This window comes from Heterocephalus glaber, unplaced genomic scaffold, assembly GCF_053883595.1.
Source record: "Heterocephalus glaber isolate CG9 unplaced genomic scaffold, H.glaber_assembly_v1.0 deba00000738, whole genome shotgun sequence".
In the NCBI taxonomy this organism is placed as follows: Eukaryota; Metazoa; Chordata; class Mammalia; order Rodentia; family Bathyergidae; genus Heterocephalus; species Heterocephalus glaber.
Genome location: NW_028258161.1, coordinates 3,071,193 through 3,094,318, shown reverse-complemented (window position 1 = coordinate 3,094,318; position 23,126 = coordinate 3,071,193). Strand labels below are relative to the sequence as shown.

General features: G+C 35.6%; 1 protein-coding gene across 16 annotated transcripts in view; it reads right to left on the bottom strand.

The window, feature by feature from the left end:
- The window catches only part of Pou2f1 (POU class 2 homeobox 1), a 166,791-nt gene that overhangs the window by 85,702 nt on the left and 57,963 nt on the right, over positions 1-23,126 (bottom strand). For 3 of the 16 annotated variants that reach the window (XM_021244742.2, XM_087206842.1, XM_013065760.3), the window contains one exon: positions 12,920-13,018. The exons of the other annotated variants lie outside the window; for them this stretch is intronic. The gene's annotated coding sequence lies outside the window, so the exon portion shown is untranslated. The remainder of the gene's footprint in view (positions 1-12,919; positions 13,019-23,126) is intronic. 16 annotated transcript variants of the gene reach the window in all.

Here is a 23,126-nt window from a genome sequence, read left to right as displayed (position 1 = left end):
CAGCCAGGAGACTGGTTATATACAGGAAGATTTCTCCAGTAATACAGCTTTAAGGACAGGGTGAGCTACACTTATCACTGTTGGAGAAGAGAATTAAAACTCTGAGAAAAGAAAAATCTACAATGAATTCTATAGCACTAGGTTAGAAGAGAGGTTTTGGTATAAACTCATGGTTTTCAAAACATAGATACAGAAATAAATACAGGTTTAAGTACACAGACACACACCCATACACATATATTCTATTCTCTAGCTCTATCCACTGAGGATGCAGGAGCAGCAATGTTCTTACAGCAATGAGCACACTTGGCATTCTAAATGCCTGGTTTCTAAATGCCATTCTCCACTATTAGGAACCAAGGACTCTAAGAAAAAGATTTTCCTTACAGAATGTCAAGTAATACAGAAAAAATATACACAGGAAAACCCTGGATTGTGAGTAACTTGTTCTGTGAGTGTTCTGCAAGATGAGCAAATACTTCTAATAAATTTTACCTTGATAAATGGAGTGATGTTTTGCAATACAATATGAGTATTATGTAGATGTAATGATGAACATGGCCTACGATCACAACTAAGCCAATGGTTCTCTCTCCCTCCCCTTCCCCTCCCTTACTGCAAAGACCGTGTACAATGTCACATTTCCACAAAAATCCTCAAAAGGAGGCAAAACAAGTGTTATTGGATAGTTTCCTTGTTAAGGCTGCACGAAAAGATTCTATTGAGCCAATAGCAGTGATTCAGTTAGTGATAGTGAAAATTGTCCTGCACAGTAACCCTCCTCTCTTATCTCTCTCACACCTACCACAAAGATTTTCAAAGGTTAAATGCAGCTTAATTTGTTTATTCTTTATAGTTTGTATATTTTTATTGTTTTGTATTATATTATAGTATTGCAATCATTTTTGTATATTTTCAGATCTCCACAAAATACAAAGAGAGGTGTAACTTTACAGTGGAGAACCCTGGTGAATACCCCCTTGATCAGGCAATCAAAGTTAACATCACTCACTAGTTGAGAGGGAAATCAAAACCATGCCACCTGAAAGGTGAAGAACCCAGCATAACAGGAGCTGCTGAGCATACTTGACTTGGAATCATCAGACACCCAAATCCAAAGACACTCTGTAACACATGCTCTTCCAAAGTGTAATGGTCCTGAACATTAAGGAACTATTCCAGATTCATGAACAGTAAAGAGACATGACAATTAAATGTAATCCAGGATCCTAGGTTGGCTTATTTTGCTATAAAGAACATTTTTCTTTTCTTTTCTTTTCTTTATTTTTTGGTACTGGGGATCAAACTTGGGTCCTTGCGCTTACAAAGTAGGCGGTGGAACCACTGAGCTAAATCTCCAGCCCTTAAAGAACATTTTTCTAAACAACTGGAAAAATTTGAATAGCCTATAGATTAACTGATACTATAGTAATCTATCACTGTTAATTTCCTGAGTTTCGTGTTTGTATTGTAGCTATCTAGAAAAAACTTTCTATTTATAGGAATTACATAAGAGAGTATTTGGGCGTGGTGGAGCTACTCTCTCTCTAAATATTCCAGGACAGGTTATCTGTACTATTTTTTAACTTTTCTATGGTCTGAAATTATTTCAAAATAAAAAGAAAAACATAGCAAAGCAAAGAAAACAAGATATCAACAGATTATCACACAGTGCTTTTTTCTTGTTGCTGCTGCTGCTGTTATTCTAGTATTGCTTGGCCCTTACCCATGCTTCAGATATTGCCAATCACAAGAAAAGGCATATATTAACACTGGCAATACCGCAATTCTTAGAGAATTATGAAATACACATGTGATCTAATGTCAAGAACACACTTAAAGCAATTTAAAAAATAATTCTGATGGTCATTTCAAGATCTTATAGAAGAGGAATCCACATTTTTAAAGTTCTATATTTTATTAATTTAAGTTTGATTAGTGTATGTGGAGGGTTACTTTGCAGCATTAGGGATAGAGATGCTCTACCACTGAGCTACATTCACAACACTTCTATTTCTGGTTTTGAATTTTGAGACAAGATTTTGTTAAAGTTGCCCAGGCTAGCCTTGAACTTGAAATCCTTCTGCTTCAGCCTCTCCAGGGGCTAGGATTACAGGCATGTGCCACCAAGCCAGGCAGAAGCTCAGATTTAAATTCAGATCTAAGCACTGAGTCTTAAACTTTCCATAGATGTTGGCATCACTTACTATCTTAAGAAAGCCTGAAAACTACAACACTAAATTCTATTAAATACTTTAGAAACTGTTAATTTTAATTAAAATCTCCCCAGATACAAAGCAATGTTAGAAAACGATTTTAATGTGGTATTCTAGATATACTGTCATGTCCTTTTAAAATTGCCATTTTAGGTGCACTTCAATGTGGTATGTCTAACTTTGCTACTTAAAGAGATGCTGAGCAAGGACTAATAAAATATCTGAACCTTAATTTTCTCATTTGAAAAATGGAGATAATTATATTGTTTCCCAAGGTTGTTCTTAAAATGAGAATGTTATTTTGAAAGTAATTAGGAATTATAAAAATAATTTGGTTTTATGCTTTCTTGATACTTAATAAATACTATGCTCAAGATTTTTCTTCTAGTATAAGAAAAACTTATAACTGATGTTCGAGTATTTCTGATTTTTTTTTTTTAACTGACCTTCAATTCATAAGCCAAAAGTCATCTTTACTGCACGTGGTAAGAAGTCTCAGGACTATTCTGAACATGTTTGAAGTATAAGCTGTTTTTCTTTTTCTTTTTCTTTTTTCACATGTTTAATCCTTAAATAAAATTTCTTAAGAAGTATAGGTCTTTTAAAAAAAACTCACAAAATTTTTTTGTTATCTCTCTAGAACTCCACAGCTAATTTTGAAAGTTTACTTTTAAATGTTTTGGGAAAATAATTATTGCTTGATGATCAACTATAAAAAGTGAACAAAAATGACAAATATATGTTCTTAGGAATGTTCAAATATTTAGTTATACTAAATATCCCTTTGGATTTTTCTCAATTCATCTTAGTTTAAGCATGTTTGTAATGTACAAATATAAATATTTGTAAAGGAATATAAAACCTATACTTTTAATTATACTATAAAATAGCAAATGATTCCTAAAGTTAAAATCATGACAGAGGCAGATAATGGTTTCGCAGCACTACCTCATCTGCTTCTGAAATGCTCACATTTTTAAGAATGAATTAAGAGAGGAAATGATTCCATAATCGGCATCAGTTAACACCGATGGCCTGGATTTGCCATTATACAAACTTTAATTCCAAAACTAAAAAACACTTCACAGTAATGTACTTTGAAATCCGAGAGGAAAATGGCGGATTGGTAAGCAGAAACAATTCAGCCTCTCTGTGAGATTTAGAATCCAGACACTGGAAAATAACCTGGGGAAGAAAAAAACAAAACAAAACAAAAAACAAAAAACCTCAAGGAAACAGATCCCTGGGAACCAGGAATGATCTGACAGCAAAATTAGCACCTACAGAGAAATGGAAGAGACAGTGGATAAAGAAAGGAACAACCCGCACCTGCCCGCTCCTGGGTCCCAGGAAAAAGAAGACCAAATCTACAGAGACAAGTGAAAGCTGGGACTCCAGAGGGCCTCAGGGAGAAACATGGGTGGAACTTATCAGGATGCCGTGAGCTGCAACCAGCGTGAGTGACTCCTGCCAAAAGCTCAGCATATGCCCTAGAGATGGTTTCTAGGGAGAGGTTGATTGTTTGAATCCAGATCTTCGAGCAGCAGCAGGATGGCTTCAATTCAGGGCTCCCAGAGTTACGTTCCCACAGCGAATGGGTGAGGACAGTCGTGGGTGACAGCCGTGGTCAGGTCAGCAAGAGACCCGCTGAGGGGTTTCAGCTAAAGGACACAGGCCCCTCCCCGAAGCCAGAGGCCAGGCTGCTGCCTCCATCAAGTGCAGATCTGGGGTCTAACTTGTTTGTTTTTTTTTTAAAATTAATTTTATTGGTACATTTAAGGTATATAATATAATGACATTCATCACTGGAAATGTGCACCTTTACATAATCCATCTTGGTTATTTTTTCCCCATTCCCCTGCCCGCCCTTCAACCCCTCCCTATCTACAAAGACTTTGTTTCCATTTTTTCTTTTTCTCATATTAATTCCACTCCTTTCTTTCTTTCTTTTCTCCTACTCCGTTTCCCCTTCCCCCTTGCCCCTTTTCTTCCTATTTCACATTATCTATTACACCTTTTAGTCCTTATTTACACTTTCTGTTTCTCACACACGTGTGTCCTATTTATTTCACTTAAAAGAGTATCGCCTCAATGTGGATCCACTTAGCTATAAATGTCTCTAATTTCTCATTTTTTATGGCTGAGTAGTACTCCATTTTATTTAAAAAAACCACATTTTCTTTATCCAGTCTCCAGCTGATGGGCTTTTGGGCTGTTTCCAAGTTTTAGCTATTACAAACTGCGCTGCTATGAACATGGGCGCACATATATCACTGTGGTATGATTCTTTTAATTCTTTGGGGAAGATCCCCAGCAGGGGAATAGCGGGGTCAAATGGGACTTCCAGTCCTACTTCTTTGAGGTATCTCCATACGGATTTCCACAGTGGTTGCGCCAGTCTACACTCCCACCAGCAGAGGAGCAGGGTTCCTCTTTCCCCACAGCCCCGCCAGCATTTCTTATTGGTTGATTTCATGATAGCAGCCATTCTTTCTGGAGTGAGGTGGAATCTCAGCATTGTTTTCATTTGCGTCCCTCAAATGACCAGTGATGTTGAACATGTTTTCATGTATTTATTTGCTATTTCTACTTCTTTGTCTGAGAAATGTCTGTTCATTTCAGATGCCTATTTTCGGATTGGGTCTTTAAATTTGGGAGGTCTGATCTTTTTAAGTTCTTTATAGATTCGAGATAGCAGACCTTTGTCTGAGGAAGAGCAGGTGAAGATTTTTTCCCACATTGTGGGTTGTCTCTTCACACTGCTGGTGGTTTCTCTTGCTGTGCAGAAGCCTTTCAATAAGAAGAGATTGCAGGGATATGTCTTGACTTGGACACTGCTCCAAAACTGTAAATCCCTGAAGAAAACCAGACAATCAAAATCAGAGAGAAATTTCTTTCTTGTTTTGGTATTTTTGTTTTGTTTTGTGGGTGTGTACATTACCTTTAGGTTTTTGGTCTTGTTTTGTTTTGTTTTCTCTTCTTTCTTCTTCACCAGTTTTTGAGGCTTGGGAATTTTCCTTGGTCCTTCTTCCTTGCTTTTTATCTCTTTTTCATCTTCTCTTTTATATTTCTCCCATTTTTACTCCCATAATCATTTTGTTCTTTTTCTCCTATTTTATCTTCTATTTCTCATCAGTTTTTTCTCTTACCTTTACCTAATTCTATAAATTTACTCCCCAGTAAGATCCTTTGTGCTACTTTTCTATCTTCTCACATCACAGTTTAAGGTTTCCCAAATTTCCTCTTGCATTGCCCCATTCCCAAATCTTGTATCTTTAATAGTATAACCACAAAGCATTGTTAATCTTTTGTTAGTTAACTCTGTTGAATTCTTTTCTACCATTAGCAGCGATATAGTTGTTGCATTTAGTACATAATAATGGTATATCAATACCTGGGTTGTCTTACTGTTTACATCATAATTGGGGATTTCTTCTCTCAAATTTAGGGTGGTACATATTGGTTCTTATCCAATTTGACTTGGATGATACTACTATAGTTGATTCACTTGATATTAACAGGGTTGCATAACTGTCCCTGTATCTCTGCAAGCCAACACTCAAGATTACCTTTGTGACATTAACAAAACTAGAGTACATTCCCAGAGAACTTGGTTGCTGGGCTAAGTACACTGTATTCTCTCTTCCCAAAATAACCAAGGTGGTTGGATCTTGGGGCTGTGGCAAAGAACTGCAGTTCACCACGCTCCAAAGTAAATCACTGAAAAGAAACTAAAGACATCTCTATACTACAAGCAACAAAATCTCTAGACCAGTGACGGTGAATCTTTTAGAGCTTTCAATGATACAAACAGCTCGCTGAGGCATGCGTGCCACAGGTTCACCACCACTGCTCTAGACTATAAGCATTCACAAACCTCAGCACAAAACAAACAAACAATAGAAACATGAGAAGATAAGGCAACAAAATGCCTCCTAAAACTCCCAACTCCCACAAATCCAATCCAGGGGGCACCAATGAGCAGAACAGCGAAAATCACACACCTAAATTAGTAACAGAGGTGGTTAGAAAATAGACGGAAGAGGTACTCAGAGAAATCAGAGAAGATATAACTAAAGAGACAATGGAAGTAGCACCAAAACGATGTGGGAGCTTTCAGAAGACACTAAGAAAAAGCTAGATTAGCTAAAGAAAACAATACATAACATGAATGACCAGTTTGCCAAAGAATTAAGAGTTCATGAAAAGGTTTCAATCAGAAATCCAGGGGATTAAAAATCACATTGAAAGCAGGGCATGGTGGTGCACTGCTGTAATTCCAGCACTTGGGAGGCTGAGGCAGGAGGATTGCCAGCCTGAACTATATATAATGAGACACTGTCTTAAAAACAAACAAACAGGGCCTGGAATTGAGCCCAAGGTCCCGAGTTTGATCCCAGGTACCAAACAACAACAAAACAAACAAACAAATTGAAAGTTTGGGCAGCAGCAGAAGTGACCAATGTAAAGATAGAATTTCAGAACTAGAAGACAATGACGCCTTCAAAGACCAACTACTCAAAGACACCTTAAAATTAAGAGAACATGAAAAATGGATCTAATAGTTGTGAGATGATGCAAAGATTAATCTAAGCATAATTGGAATAAGTGAAAAATCAGAGGACAGCACAAATGGCAATAAAATCCTGTTCACAGAAATAATGGCAGAGAACTTCCCAAATATAGGGGAAGAAATAAATATAGAGCTAATTGAGGCATATAAATCCCAAATAACCATGTCCAAAAGAGAACCTCTCCGTGCCACATTATATTCAAAGTACTAGAAGTCTATCCCTGGGACAAAATCTTGTTTTGTTTTGTTTTTTGGTACTGGGAATCGAACTTGGGACCTTGCATTTGCGAGGCAGGCGCTGGAACCATTGAGCTAAGTCCCCGGTCCCCTGGGACAAAAATCTTAAAAGCTGTCAGAGAAAGGCAATGAACCACAAATAAAGGTAAACCCACTAGAATTACAGCAAATTTCTCTACACAAACCTTAAAGGTCAGGAGGGCTTGGAGCGAAATGTTTCAAGCTCTAAAACATAACAACTCCCAACCTCAATATACGTAGCCTTCAAAACTGATAGAGAAACAAGGTATTGTCATGACAAGGAGCACCTCAAAAATTCATGGCCACTATTCCAGCATTATAAAATTCTCAAGGATAGCCTAGAAAGACACAGAGAAATCAATAATGCCAATAAGTTAAAAAAATGAATATACAGTAACGCTTTAGTTCATGAACGTTTCTGTTTGCAAACAATTTGGTTCACAAAGTGCTTAGGAAATTTTGCTTCCACTTGCAAACTCTACACTGGTAACAAACAAGACCATGGCCATCTTCCCACACAAATGCAACCATCTTCCCCAAAATCATTATTTTTTTATTGTTGTTGTTTTGGTACCAGGGATCGAACTTGGGTCCTTGAGCTTGCGAGGCAGGCGGCGGAACCACTGAGCTAAATCCCCGGCCCATTCCCCAAAATCATAAAACAAATTAAGTTTGTAAACTGAGGTATCACTATACCTGGCAGGAGAAGTTAAGCAAAAGGAGGAAAAATAAGTCAGCAACAGTAAAATAATGCAATGACAGGAATAACTAATAATTCTCAATGTGAATGGTTTTGATTCCCCAATCAAGACACAAATTGGCAGAATGGATCAAGAAACAAAACCCAATGACATGGCGAATACAAGAAACATATTTAATTAAAAAGAAACTCACAGATTAAAAAAAATCAAAGGATGGAAAACAATACAGTGGTACCTTGGTTCACAAACTTGATTCTTTCCATGATTCTGGTTGCAAATCGAGTTGGAGGAGAACTGAATCAAATTCAGTGTTTAAGTTCAATGTTGATTTTATGGGAAAACTTGATTTGGTTCTTGTCCAGTTTGGTTTGCAACCACAACTGTGGACAGAATTGAATTTGTGAACTGAAACCACTATATTCCATGCAATGGCAATCTGGAAAACAGCAGAGTAGCTAGCCTAATTTCAAACAAAGTTGATTTCAAGCTAAAACTGATCAAAAGAGACAAAGAAGGTCACTATATATCGGTTAAGGCAATGGTGGTGAACCTATGACACATGCACTGCAGTGGTCATGCAGAGCCCTCTCAGTCAGCACGCAAGCCAAGTCACCCCAGCAGAACAGCATCCGCTAACAGTTGTTTTTCTAGACTAAAACTTCAATATTCAGGTTTAACTGCAGTGTTGGCACTTTGCAATAAATAAGTGGGTTTCGGGTTGCAGTTTGGGTACTTGGTCTCTAAAAGGTTCACTATCACTAGGTTAAGGGAACAATTCAACAGGAACAGATAACAATTATAAACATATATGCATCAAGTATCAGCGTACCCAAATTCACAAAACAAATTCTAATGGACATGAAAAATCAGATAAACACCAATACAATTGTAATGGAGGACCTCAGTATCCTACTATCACAAATGGACAGACTGCTACACACACACACACAAATCAACAAAGAAATATTAGAGTTGAATCAAACCTTCAAACAAGTGAACTTAATAGATATATACAGAGTGTTCAATCCAAAAACAACAGAATACACACTGTCCTCAGTAGCACATGGGACTTTCTCCAAAATAGACCACGTATTAGCCCATACAGCATGCTTAAGTAAATGCGAAAGAATTGAAATTATCCTATTCATATTATCAGATCATAGTGCAATGAAACTAGAAATCAATGGCAAAGATAACACAGAAACTATGCAAATACAAGGCAATTAAATAATACTCTCTTGAATGATCAATGGGTCACAGCTGAAATTAAAGAGAAATTAGACAGTTCCTACAATTGAATGTAATACCAATACAACATACTGGCACCTATGGGACACAATGAAAGCAGCCTTAAGAGGGAAGTATATAGCTGTGATTTCAGACATGAGTAAAACAGAGCAAGCTCAAATAAATAACCTAATGATACACCTCAGGGTCCTAGAAAAACAAGAACAATCCAAACCCAAAGCTAATAGAAGGAAGGAAATGATAAAGATCAGAGCAGAAATTAATGAAATTGAGACTTAAAAAATCAAAAAGAACAAATGGAAGAGTTAGTTTTTTGAAGTCAGATTAAACAAAATAGACAAACAGCAAAATAAGGAAAGACCCAAATACATGCAAGTGAAATCAAAATAGATTTTGCAAAAATCCAGAAGTCCGTAAGTAAATACTGAGAACCTGTACTTCAATAAAATGGAAAATTCAGAAGGAATGGATAAATTCCTAGATACATATGAACTACCAAAGCTGAAAGATTAAAAATTCTGAATAATTCAATATCAGTCAATGAAACTGAAGAATTAAAAAAAAAACAACTACCAACTAAGAAAAAGCCTAGGTACTGAGAGATTTAATGCCAAATTATACAAGAACTTTAGAGATGATCTAATGCCAATATTCCTCAAACTCTTTAATGAAATCAAAACGGAAACAGTACTCCCAAAGTCATTCCTGAAAGCAACTATTACCCTGATTCCAAAACCAGAAAAGGACCCAACCAAGAAAGAGAACTACAAGACAATCTCTTTAATGAACATAGATGCAAAAATCCTTAGTAAGATACTGGCAACCAGAATGCAGCAAATTATAAAAGATCGTACATCATGACCAAATCAGAATTCATTCTAGGGATGCAGGGATGGTTCAACATAAACAAATCAATAATGTACTACAAAAAAAGGTGATATACCATATAAACAGAAGCAAAGACAAAAATCACATGATCATATTAAGAAAGAAAAAGCATTTGACAAAATCCAACATCCATTCACAATAAAAACTGAGGAAAATAGGTATAGAAGGTCTTTATCTCAATCTGAGACAAATGGTCCTTGTCATTTATGACAAACCAACAGCCAATAGTGTTTCTGGACATCAGTAACAAACTCGTCAAGAAAGAAATTAGAGAAATAATACCTTTCACAATAGCATCAAGACAAATGAAATACTTATACATTAACCTAACAAAGGAAGCAAAGGCCTCCACAATGAAAACTACTCTGAAAAAGGAGATCAAAGAGGCTATCAGAAAAGGGAAAGATGTCTAATTTCTGGATAGGCACAATGAATATAATCAAAATGGCCACACTTGCAAAACTGTTATACAAATTTAATGTGATCCTAATCAGATACCAATAGCATTCCTCACAGAATTAGAAAAAGCAATCCTAAAATTTATATGGAACCAGAAGAGACCTAGAATAGCAAAAGCAATTCTGGGCAAGAGCAAGAGAGAGGTGTCACAATGCTGGACTTCAAGTCATACTACAAATCTACAGTGATAAAAACAGCATGCCATTGACAAAACAAAACAAAACAAAAACAAAAAAACCAGACTTGCGGACCAATGGAACAAAATAGAGGAGTCAGAAATGACTCCTGGCAAAGCACTCTCAGCTACTTTATCTTTAACAGCGGGGCTAAATACTTCTGCTGGAGGAAAGATAGCCTCTTTGACAAATGGTACTGGGAGACTAGCTATCCATTTGCTGAAGACTGAACTTAGACCCGTACCTCTGACCACGCACTGAACTAAAATCAAAATGGATCAAAGATCTAAATACTGAAACAGAAATACTAAAGGAAAAAATAGGTAAAACTTGAAGACAGGCACGGGCAGACTTTCTGAACAGAGCTCTACTTGCACAAGAAATAATTCTGAGAATCAACAAATGGGTCACAACAAATTAAAAACCTTCAGCACAGCAAAGGAAACCCCAACAGATATGAAAAATTTGTCACTAGCTATCCTTCAAAGGACTAATATCTAGAATATATAAATAACTCAAAAAAATTTAGACCCCTCCAAATTTTAAAGCCCAATCAAAATATAGGCATCTGAAATGAACAGAATCTTTAAATAAATACATGAAAAAATGTTTAACATCACTACTGGCCATTCCAGAAATGCAAATTAAAAGAACATTAAGATTCCAACTTCTTTCAGAAAGAATGGCTATCATCAAGAAATCAAATAATAACAAATGCTGGAGAGGCTTGGGGGGGGTTCACTATTGGTGGGAATGTAAACTGGTACAATCACTATGGAGATTCCTCAAAAAACTAAAAATAGAAATTCCGTTTGATGCAGCTAGTCCCCTTCTAAGTATCTTCCTCAAAGAGTTAAAGATATACCACAATGATGTATGGATACCCATGTTTATAGCAGTACAATTCATAATAGATACATCTTGGAAGTGGCCTACATGTCCCTCAACAGATGAATGGATAAAGAAAATGTAGTATTTACACACAATGCCATGTATAAAGAAGGATAAACTTGAGTCATCAGGAGAAAAATCGTTGCACCTTGAGACCTCAATGTTTAGTAAATCAGACACACAAGCTTAAATATCACATGGTCTCTTGTATGAGAAACTCAATATATAAAGTAAAGTACAAAATAAAAACAGACAATGGGAAACAAGACAGAGAAAAGGGTTATTGTAATCCAGCATGAACAATGCACCGAAAACTATACCTTGATTTAGTATAATTATCTTATCTGCTTTAAATGGTTTTTGGCCTGTTAGTCTGGCTATTAATCTGTATATATGATAATTAACTATAGAAGGATTTATAAGAGAAATAAATGAATCTGATGCTGGCAAAAAAAAAAAAAAGTGTTGGAGGGGAATGGAAAAAAAGAATTGAGATGTGTTATGTACCTGTACCAATTCCCGACATGAATGTAATCATTATGTACTGCAAACATGTTCTAATAAAAATTAAAAAGAAAAGAAATCAGGGCCAGGGATTTAGCTCAGCGGCACCACAGCTGCCTCGCAAGTGCTAGATTCTGAGTTTGAACTCTGGTACCGGAAAAAAAAAAATAAGAAATCAGAATTGGGTTTAAATCCCCAGTGCTAGCATCCTATGGTATATAACTATCCCTCTGAGCCAGTTTCCTCAACTGTAAAAATGGCACAACCATAACCTCAAGGGTTCTTCTTAGATTCAAATAAAATGAGATATATAAAAGTTCCAAAGGCAGATTCTAGTTAAATAATGGTTAACAGTGTTGTCAAACAGATAAAATATTTTATGTAGACTAGATAAAGCCATTCTGTCTTCTGTTCATTAATATTTTAAGTTATAACAAAAGGAAAATCCATATGAAATGTCATTATAATTTATTCTTTTAGACAGATTAATTTATATTGACGGTATTTGAAAATAAAAATAAAAACATAAAAGCATAGATTCTGATCTACAATGTGATCTCAATTCCACAGTAGCTATCTCAACTTCTTAAAGCAAGTTACTTGACTTTTAATCTTAGGACACTGGTAAAATATAGACAATAATAGTAGTAATAATAGTGGGATTATTAGATTAATTTTATAAAACCATTATTTACAAAGTGCCTCTATTCAACTACCACACAGGTATTATTGCTAACATTTAATAGCCACAGACAAAAGATGATAGCTAAGTACTACGGCCAATCCGAGATTATTTTTCATTGCTGGCAAGGTCACAGGCATCCCAAGCATCACTCCATCATATCAACAAACATCAAACAAATTTCAGAGCTAAAAATGAAAAAAATATATATATTTGATAAGTCATTTAAATAGTCATTCCACAAAATAAAAGGCAATCATCATAGCACCTGGATTTATCAGTGGCTACTAAATTAATAGCTTTATTTAGCAGAAAATATTTACCAGGTATAGAAAGACTGCATTCTTTCTTTGAACTGATTCATTGAAAACAGAGTAGTTTGGTAATTAAAAAGGCAGGAAAGTTCTTCTTACTTTTCCAGTCTATGAATACAAAAAGAGAAAAAGGCAAAACTGAGTAAGCAAGCTGTATAAAATAAACTAACCCTTTAGGGATACAATCATATACAGTGGGGACTGCTGGACTACCCATCACACATATTCAACTCCCTTAGGCAGTTTCCTCTCTTGTGCCCATTTCCTCATTTACAAAACAGCTATAGTACCTGCTTTTATTAAAGGAACATGGAAGTAAATAAGAAAGTTTTTTGAGAATGTACTGTCATGTACTCTTCTTTTGTGAAGCTGCATAAAGCTTAAGCAAAAAAATTTTTAAAGGGTAAATTTCAGTAGCAACAAACTCACTTTCAAATCTAGCACTCACTATATGACAGATAGACAGACAGATGCAGATTGCTATAGCTGTATTCTGAAAAAAAATATACAAGATTACATTTTGTATTAGAAAATAGGATGCCTGGCACACACACATGGAAATTCACTATCATTGGTGACCACTGCTCTATCATGAGGGCTCAGAATCCCAATCAGAGAAGTCTTGATAGACAAAGAGGAAACAGTACATGCCCTGACTCTTATTTGCCATATACCTGTACTGTTAGGTATTTTTGAATTAATGTAACTAATCAGAATAGTCTAATTAATAGAAACCATCTTCCATAACCAAACTCAGTGCTCATGTAACTGATGTATATCATTTTTCTATACATTCAGTCTTGTTCCTATTTCATGAAATTCTAAATGGGCTGGGTTCAATGGTGCAAACAAAATGATATGTATATAATAGTTCAAATTCCTGCCTTTATTTTTCACCCAGAATATTCAGTCAAATTTATTAAGGCTAACCTCTGAACATTAGGCATAGCTATTTTGGGGGGTGGGGTGGGTATCTGTGAATGAACTTAGGACCTTGAGCTTGCGAGGCAGACCCAGTGTCACTGAGCTAAATCCCGGGCCCTAGGCATAGGTATTTTAATTGTCTTTTGTCTAGGACATGCTTGAGAAAGCAACAAATCACAGTTATGATATATGTATGTATATATATTTCAGCATATTTTCACATATGCCATTTTATTTGCTTCTAACAAAATCCCCATGAGCCAGGTAATAAATATTATTCTCATTTTGCAGGTAATGATGCACAGCTCAGAATAGTTAAATGACTCAGAGAAGGGCCTAAGTGTTAACAGTTATGAAAGTGGATTTGAAGATAAATGGATTCAGGCTGTGCTAAACTAAGTGATTAAGTGTCTTGGAATAGTTTTTTCATATGGTAAGAGGCTCAAGCTTAGATCACAAGGACTGAAATTTAATTATCACACTTTTATATAGGTTGAGTTGGATTAGAAATGTTTTTCAGTTTTCTCCTACAACACTGTCCTATTCAGGCATAATAATGCCATAACCATAGTTAGAAACTCATAAAAAATAATTAAGTAGCTTTCTAATTTTTTTAAGTTTAAATTTTAATTGGAAATTTAGGTCATTTGGTGAGAAGAGAATACAAATGTGTCCAACTGTTTTCTCAAAAAGGAGCTATTTTTATGAGAAGGTTATAGTGGTTTATGACACTGGAAAGTAGAGAACAACATAAACTGTGGTTATAAATCTTGCAGAGCAGTCAAAATTTACTAAAAAAAATACTATATGATATACATGAAAAAAAACCTTATCTTTTTCCTTTCTTGAAAAAGTCTGTTCTGTATCTACTTTAAGTTCTTTATGAAAATTTAAAAAAATCTTTTAACTGTTAAGGAAATATATCAAAAACAAAAGCAAAATAACAAAACACCTTAAGAAAAAGGGACAAATATACAAAACAAATTTAAATTTAACACATCCACTAAAACCGTCCAGAGCAAGGACTATAATGAGCAAGGAAAATCCACCCACCCTTCCATTATGATGGTTACAAATGGACAAGCTCTTTCTGGTTGTCCATTGACAGATCTAGAGACCTATTCTAAAGACATATCTATTCCTTTGAAATTTCCCCCAACTCAAATGGGTTGCAAATAAGCCAGGTGTGTTTCTTACAACAGTAATCTTGCTAGTCTATACTGAGTTTCTATAGCAACATGCACAGCTGGCAATGTAAAAGAGGTACTGACCTCAGACTCAGGCTTAAAAAGTTTCAATAAACTGGGTGTGGTGGAGCACACCTGTAGTCCCAGTACTCAGGGAGTCTGAGGCAGGAGGATCACAGGTTCAAGGCCAGCAAAGGCAACTCAGTAACTAAGAATGACCTTGTCTCAAAATAAAAAAGAAAAGGACTGGGAATGTACCTCTTTGCAAAGGTCCTGGGTTCAATCTGCAGTACCAGGAGAAAGAAAAGTTTCAGAACTCACTGAGGGCTGGGTGTGGTGGTGCATGCCTGTAACCCCAACACTCAGGAGGCTGAAGTGGGAGGGTTGCCATGAGTTCAAGACCAGACTGGGCATAGTGAGTTCAAGGCCATCTTGAACTACAGAGCAAGACCCTGTCTCAAAAAACAAAACATTCACTGATCAACAGCTATGGTATCTTGATAAAGTCAGTCATCAAATGTACTTAACAATTCTTTGACTAAAAGAAATATTCTCTGTGGGTCACTTAATGTAATAAACAATATCCAGACTTAGAGAAACATTATAAAATATGATCTAAATACTAAGTACTGTGCATCTGCAATGGTCTCTCTTTCCTATACATGTCAAGCTTCCAGGGGAAACCAAAGTGTCTCTTCACCCTTACTGAAGGAGAGGAGAGTCCTTGCACACAGGACACAATCCACACCAGTCACAACTCACTTCCAAGCACAGGTCTACACACACAGGACGGAAAACCTAACCATTCTTCTCTTTGTGAGACAATGATTTTCCAAGACAGTAAGTACAGTGCTTATATAGTGACGAGTATGAAGTTTGAGTCATAAATTTTAAACATCCTCACTAGTTGTAAGAATTCTTTAAAAACATACAAATTTTGGGCCGGGAATTTAGCTCAGTGGTTCCGCCGCCTGCCTCACAAGCGCAAGGTCCTGAGTTCAATCCCCAGTAACAAAAAAAAAATACAAATTTTTAAAGAATGTGAATTTGAAGATAAGCCACAATTTACAAGAGAAAAACAAAATCAGTAACAACGACATCAAAATCCCAAGAAATTCAAAGGAAGGGCTTATTTATAATAACCCAGGATTATCTTGTAATCTGTTTAATAAGAAATATGAAATGTACTCAGAGATCACATTCCTGACTTTATATACAAGGCAGGAAATAATGTACATTTCATTTATTTTCTTTTGCTTGCCATTTTCTTTTCTTTTCCTTTTATTTTTCATTTTCTTTTCTTAAATTAGGAAATGGTTGTATTCAAGGAATATTTTCACTCAAGGAGAAATGACTTGTTGGCTACTACTGAATGGTTAATACACACCATAAACAATTCCATTTTTTGTTCCAACTTTAATTACCTTGCTTCTCAAACAAAATTTTTCTGCTTCAGATAACAAAGATGAACCAGTCAGGGCCCTATAAAATGAGGTTCCAACAGAGAAAATTACTGGAAAGTTTCAAACTAAGTTAGCAATTGCTTAGGTAGCAATGATGATATTGATTATAACCATAAGGACTTGTTACAATATGAAAAGTTCTGTACTTATTAAGAAACAGGCAAATACTAAAGAAGATTTTTCAAATACAAAGCCAGGTTGCTCAGAAATAGTACTGAACACCCTCTCCATTTAACTCAAGCTTAAGTCTCATTTTACACGAACACAGAAAGACTAATATGACGAACTTCCAAAATACTCTATTTCCTTTAGTAGGGTAAATTCTTTATTCACCTGATGATTTAATTTTACAAGAACTAAAGAAAACTGTCTTCTCTCAATGTTTGTTTTTAAACAATACAAAAATATCACAGTAGCCACAACAGATGCTTTCTGAATTATGTTTCACAGAAACAGGAGCTCCAGATAGATCTCTTTCCTAGGTTCTTCTGACTTCATATTCAAACTCATTCATTCTGCAATTACAACAAAAAAATTCAAAATGACCCTTAAAAGGGATCAAGTCTTCTACAACTCATTCACATTACAATGCTTATACAATAAGGGACTGACTCAGCAGGACACGAAGACGAGTTTTTCATTATAACTATGGCTTCTAAAGTCATGTTTATAGTCCACAAAAATGATGGCAGGCATTTCTGAAGATTTCTCAGTGCTCCAGAGTAAATCTGATGCAAGTTAACAGTTGCCAGCTTTCTAAATGGAATTAGGATAAAAATTCCATGCAATAAGGAATGGTTACCTAGTACTAAAAATGGCACCAATAAATAGGGTATATTTTGGCTGAATCAAATCAAGATTCTGGTATACATTAGTATACAATCTGCTATTGCTCCCCCTAATTACATAATCAGTATTAGAAACCAAAAGGATGGTAACAGAAAGGTGAATTTTAAAAAAGGTATTATAAGAAATTTCCAAAGCTCTTCTTCTCTTGGAGTAGATAAGAGACAATTTAGGTAACGCCAAGTATTAGGACCATGTGTGTGCATGTACACTCACACTAATTCTAACATGAACTTGAAGGAAAACAAGTTAGTATAATGGGCACACTAGATCTCAGGAGCCCCATGCCAGCAGCATAGAGGGTAGCTGGACTTCATTTTCCCATTAGGGAGAAAGGAAAGATAGCACCTACAGGACTAGGCTATTTTAAGTCTGTGGTACACTTTTTTTGGTACCAGGGATTGAACTTGGGACCCTGCGCTTGCAAGGCAGGCAGCGGCACCACTGAGCTAAATCCCAAGCCCAAGTCTGTGCTACACTTTAATGTGCTGCTGAATGGGTTTTATTTTCACCTGGGAAAACTCCAACAATACACTAACATGCTTTAAAGGAGAAGGCTACGCTTCAGGTGAAAAAGTCAAGCACCTAACACCTCACCACACCCTGAAAAACTAAAACCTTAAAATTTAGTTTTTCTTGCATTATAGGCCACCTCCCTTAAAAAAATCTTCATCAGTCTTCAGACATCTTACCATTCTGCTTAGATCCCTTCTCTACACACAGCACTTGTATGTACCAAGAGAAAAATTAGATAGGTTGACAGAGTATAAGCCATTAAAGAAAATAAAAGTGGCACACCTAATCATAACAATCTGCTTGTGGATGCCCCCATCAAACCTCTTTCAGACTTTCTCCTTGTCACTTAATAAAAATAGTTTAAATGCTGCTGACCTATATCATTAGATTTAGGATCAAATCTAACATAAAAGGCAACCTTTATCTGTCCTGATTCTTCAAACAGCAAAGGATAAAAATCATAGAATCTGAGTGCAAAGAGAAATGTTAGGCACACTCACTCCCTTTCATTGTATAAATAAGGAAATGATGTAGAAGCCTGTATGATTTACCTAAAGGACACTGTGAATGAATGGCTGGAATTCAGACTCATCTTCTAACTCATGGTCCAGACGAATGCTCTTCACAAATGTGTATTTTTCAACAACAGTATTATAAAGTGATTTTTTTAAAAAGTGATGAGTGCTATATCAATCTTTTTGAGTATACCTGATGAGTAATTTTTCTCTAAAAATAATTTCATAATAAATATTCACACATTCATTCCTTCATTCATTCAACAAATAATTTCTAAGATTATTATATAACAAGCACTGTACTCTGATCTCTGGGGCCAAAAGAATAAATCAGACATGACTTTGAACCTAAGAAGCTTCAGGCTGGTAGACTGGCTAGAACAGATACCAGAAATCAGTAATTTGACTAAAGCTAAGACATGTCATTATTTTTTGACAACAGGGTATACATATAGGCATAGTTCAACACAAAAGAAAATATGTAGCTTTTGTGCGATTTTAAAGACTTCTTACTCATGTAGAAAACCTAGTAAAAGTAGATATTTATAGAATATACTTTATTCTATGTTTCTTGGGTTTTTTTTTGGTACTGGGGATCGAACTCTGGTCCTTGTGCTTGTGCAGCAGGCAGCGAATATACTTTATTCTAAAGAAAACAGTCTAAGTGCTTAAATGCTACAGCATAGCTTGGAGCCTCAGATACTTCCTTTAAAGACTCTTCAATATTTAATACATTATGACTCTTCCTTTTTATCTTTCAATTCCATACATTAAAACCTAGATTTATAATTCAGCTAAGTTTAACAAATACTTTAATGCTTTTATATTACAATAGTGTCACTAAGAACTGTTTAAATGAGAACAGATCACCACCGGCCAAAGATAGAATAGGGTAAAAATTAGGATAACTCTAACTTGGTGAAAGGCAAGCATTAAGTTATGACAATCTGGTGTAATTTTTACACCATTGTAACATCAAAATTAATTTCTACAAATCACAGTCGTACATCCTCTCGGCACTCAAGGTGGTACCATAGGAACATACGCCACATTCACTCACAGGTACCTCACAACCTTTGCCATTTGTATTCCTTCAACTGAGGGTGCTTTTGCCCGAGTGGCTTCTGGTTATTCCAGACTCTGAATGCTACCTCCTCAGAGTGACCTTCTCTTAGCACTACCCCACCCCAAGTCACTACTCATATCACCTGATTTTATTTTGTTCACTTGTTTGATTTCTGTTTATCCCTAGAAGGTAAGCTTTCTCAGCACAAGCCCATTATTAGTCTTGCTCACTACTGAAACCATGGCATGTAGTAGAATCTTACAGATGGTGAAAAATATCTGTAGAATGAATGAATGGTGTTTGGAAGTCAATAAATATTAGGTCAAGGATATTAGATTTAAGCCATCAATAGAACTCCTTTTTTTCCAAAAATAAAGATAAAAACATATACTTAGGGCATTTATCTATTGATTTAGAATAAAGGCAGCTATCTAATGAAATCTTATTATATATAAGTATACTTCCTTCAGAGAATATCTGAAATTCAACACTTTAAAAACAGTCTAGCAGGACCAGGGATTTAGCTCAGTGGCACCGTGCCTACCTCAAAAGCACAAGGTCCTAGGTTTGATCCCCGGTACTGCCAAAAAAACCAAAAACCAAAACCAAAAAAAGCAGTCTAGCAAATACTTCTTTTTTAAAGTCAGGGCCAATAGTTTCTGGTTTGTGATGTTCTTGGCTCTTTGAAGAGCATCACGTTCTATTTTATTATATTTATAATGTTTCTACAAGATTAGCATAGGTTTTCAAAACCAACAAATTTAGAATTGTCTTCTAATTAATGGATGTAAAATCTGCGAGTATTCTGAGAAGAAATTCCAAATTCAAACCATAAATCAACACTGACACTTATGACTCCAGTAAATAAAGGGCACTGTTGTTTAATATCTAACTTAAATTCTGCTCGACAGCCTATAAATAGATGTAAAAATTTCAAGAAACTCAGCCATTCTAAATCACATTTTGGGGACACTGACTCTACCTCTTAACTTTGTAAAATAATCATCTTGCGAGTCTTGTTAAGATTCAAGCTTCTCTTTGAAATATTTTAAATAATTCTGCTTGCCATGGTTGGATATGAAAAACACTATTTCAGGAAAACTGGTGAGTCATCTGTTCACCAAGCATTTACTATGTACCAACATCTTAAAATAAGTGTGCAGAGGTGACTTATATTCATTCACGTTACCAGTTTCTTTGCTCACTATTCCCTCTTACATCTGTCTTTCCTTCTGAGTTCAATTTCCTTCTCTCTTAACCTTTAAAGGTTTTTTCAGTGAAGGTATGATGGTAGCCAACTCAGTTGATGTGTCCACAAATGTCATTTCATCTTTATTCCTAAACAGAAATTTAGCTCAGTAAAAATTTTAAGGTTGGTAGTTATTTTCTCCCAGCATTTTATACTTTCATTGTCTTTAGGCTTCCCTTGCTGCTACTGAGCACTGTTGAAAGTGGCTCTGACATGGTCAATTATCTATTTTCTCTACTCCCTATTAAGATACTCCCTTTGTATTTGATTTTCTGCAATTTCACTATAATATATCTAGGTATAGAATTTTTATATAACCAACTTGGGGTTTCAGTGTACTTCCTAAAGTTCAGAATTCACCAAGCAGAAAATTCTCAGCCACAGCATAGTTCAAATGATAATCGCTGAGAACTATCCTATGCTCTCTGGAACTACAATTTGTAATAATCAACTTAACCTGTAAGTTTCTAAGTTTCAGTAACTACTTTTTTCCTTTCTAGAAATTGTTTCTTTGTCAAATCTAGTGGGTCATTCTTGCAGTCTGCTTTGTGTCCATGTTTTCAATCCCCTCGTTTAGTATTAACATTCACTGTTTAGGAAAAAAAAAGTACAGCTTGCGGTCAGGTCAGTGTCTGTTTTCACCAATCAGGGATTATTATATTTTGTAAATGGAACTACCACTACTAAAAAAAAAATGCTATAAATAGAATGATGTCTTTTGTTTCCAAAGGCTATTGATAATTATTTACATTAAAGGGATGTGGAAATAGTAATAAAGTCAAGATATACTGTGGTAAATTTTGGAGGTAAGGTTAGGAGTATAATCTGCCAGTTATCTCACAGTAAATGCTGCAGCCACAAGCCCTGCCTTAGAGCATTCTTGGGGCAACCAGAAAATGCATTAAAGCATTTTTAAGTTAATTCAAACTATAAACCTGATAATTATAGCAATCTGAAGTCCTCAGAAGAGAGTCTACTTTTACTGTTGGTTGTTTTATACAATTTTCTGATATTGCTGTGTTTCTTCCTAGGTTGTCATTTTGGGTTATTTGGAAAACTTTAATTTTAAGGCATCCAAGAAGCCTGAGTTGAAAGTACATTCCGCTTTATAAAGACCTTAGAACATTTCCCTCTGTTCTACTGGAGTGGGACTTTAGCCCAGGATTACTTTCTCTCTTTTTTTTTGGTACTGGGGATCGAACTCAGAACCTTCTGCTTAGGAGGCAGGCAGGATTACTTTAATTTCTTAGTTTTGCATTTCTCAAGACCAAGCAGTTGGTGTAAATTCAAATTTCAAATCTGAATTTAAAAAGAGCCCAGGTCATGAACTCTCAGGGAAAACTTCTAAAGCTAAGAAAGGGAGCCTTTATCGCTGCACTTTGCTGGTGGATGGATTTTCCCCTCTTAGTCTACTTTTTGCTAAGGACACATACAAGTCTAACAGTTCCATCTCTGTTGCGGATCTTAGTTCCATTTCCCCACTCTAAGAAGCCAGTCTTAGCTCCAGAACATCCACTGTAACACAAGGCTCTGGTGTGTGGTTTGGACAGCCCCAGTGTGAGGTAATTACCACTCAATTTCCACATGGAAAATATGGAAGACTGTTCGAAACTTTCCTTCCTGATGAAGTACAGAAACTAGTCAACTCTTGTCTTTTTCACATGTTGATAACCTGGCACATGAACACTATTATCAAGTTAACTTTTCAAACACAACATAAAGATACAGGACCCCACACATCCTGACCCACAAATGCTATACCAGCCAGCAGCAGAATCAAGGTAACTCTAAGTTTACTGCTCTTAAATCATTACAGCTGCCAAATGACTTAGAATACATTTTAATTTCTACATTTAAACAATAAATATGCTGAAAACCTAAGTGTCAATGAATTGGGTATAAGACAGTAAATAACCATAAAGTATTCTTTCATATCTGCAATAAAATTATTTTATTCAGCAATGCAAAACAATTTATCTACTTAGCAGGTTCAATATAATTCAACAAACATTTGTTGTAAAAGGCACTAAAAATTCTAAAAGAAAAAAGATAAGAAAGAATAATATTCATATGAAACATCTACACTGTATGTATGTATTAGAGTTCATGGTGACATAGAGGAAGATTTTATAAGGCTAAAAGATCAAATTATTCCCCATTTTTCACTAAAACTTTTAAGAGAGAAATATAATCTAATATTGCCATAAAAGCTTCTTCACAAGGCAGGGTTCCATAGGAGCCAGGTTTCCAACTTCTGCTTCCAGAGCAAACAGTGAAGAGGTGAACACTGCTTATATTAAAATGTATCGAGTCTTAGTTATACCAAAGAGTATTTTTTTTTTTTTACCAAAACATTTCTTGGACCATTCATTCACAATGAGAAGGGCAAAGGGAGTACAGTAGGTATTTTTAAATAACTAAAAAAGAAACTAGACATGGATTTTTAAGTC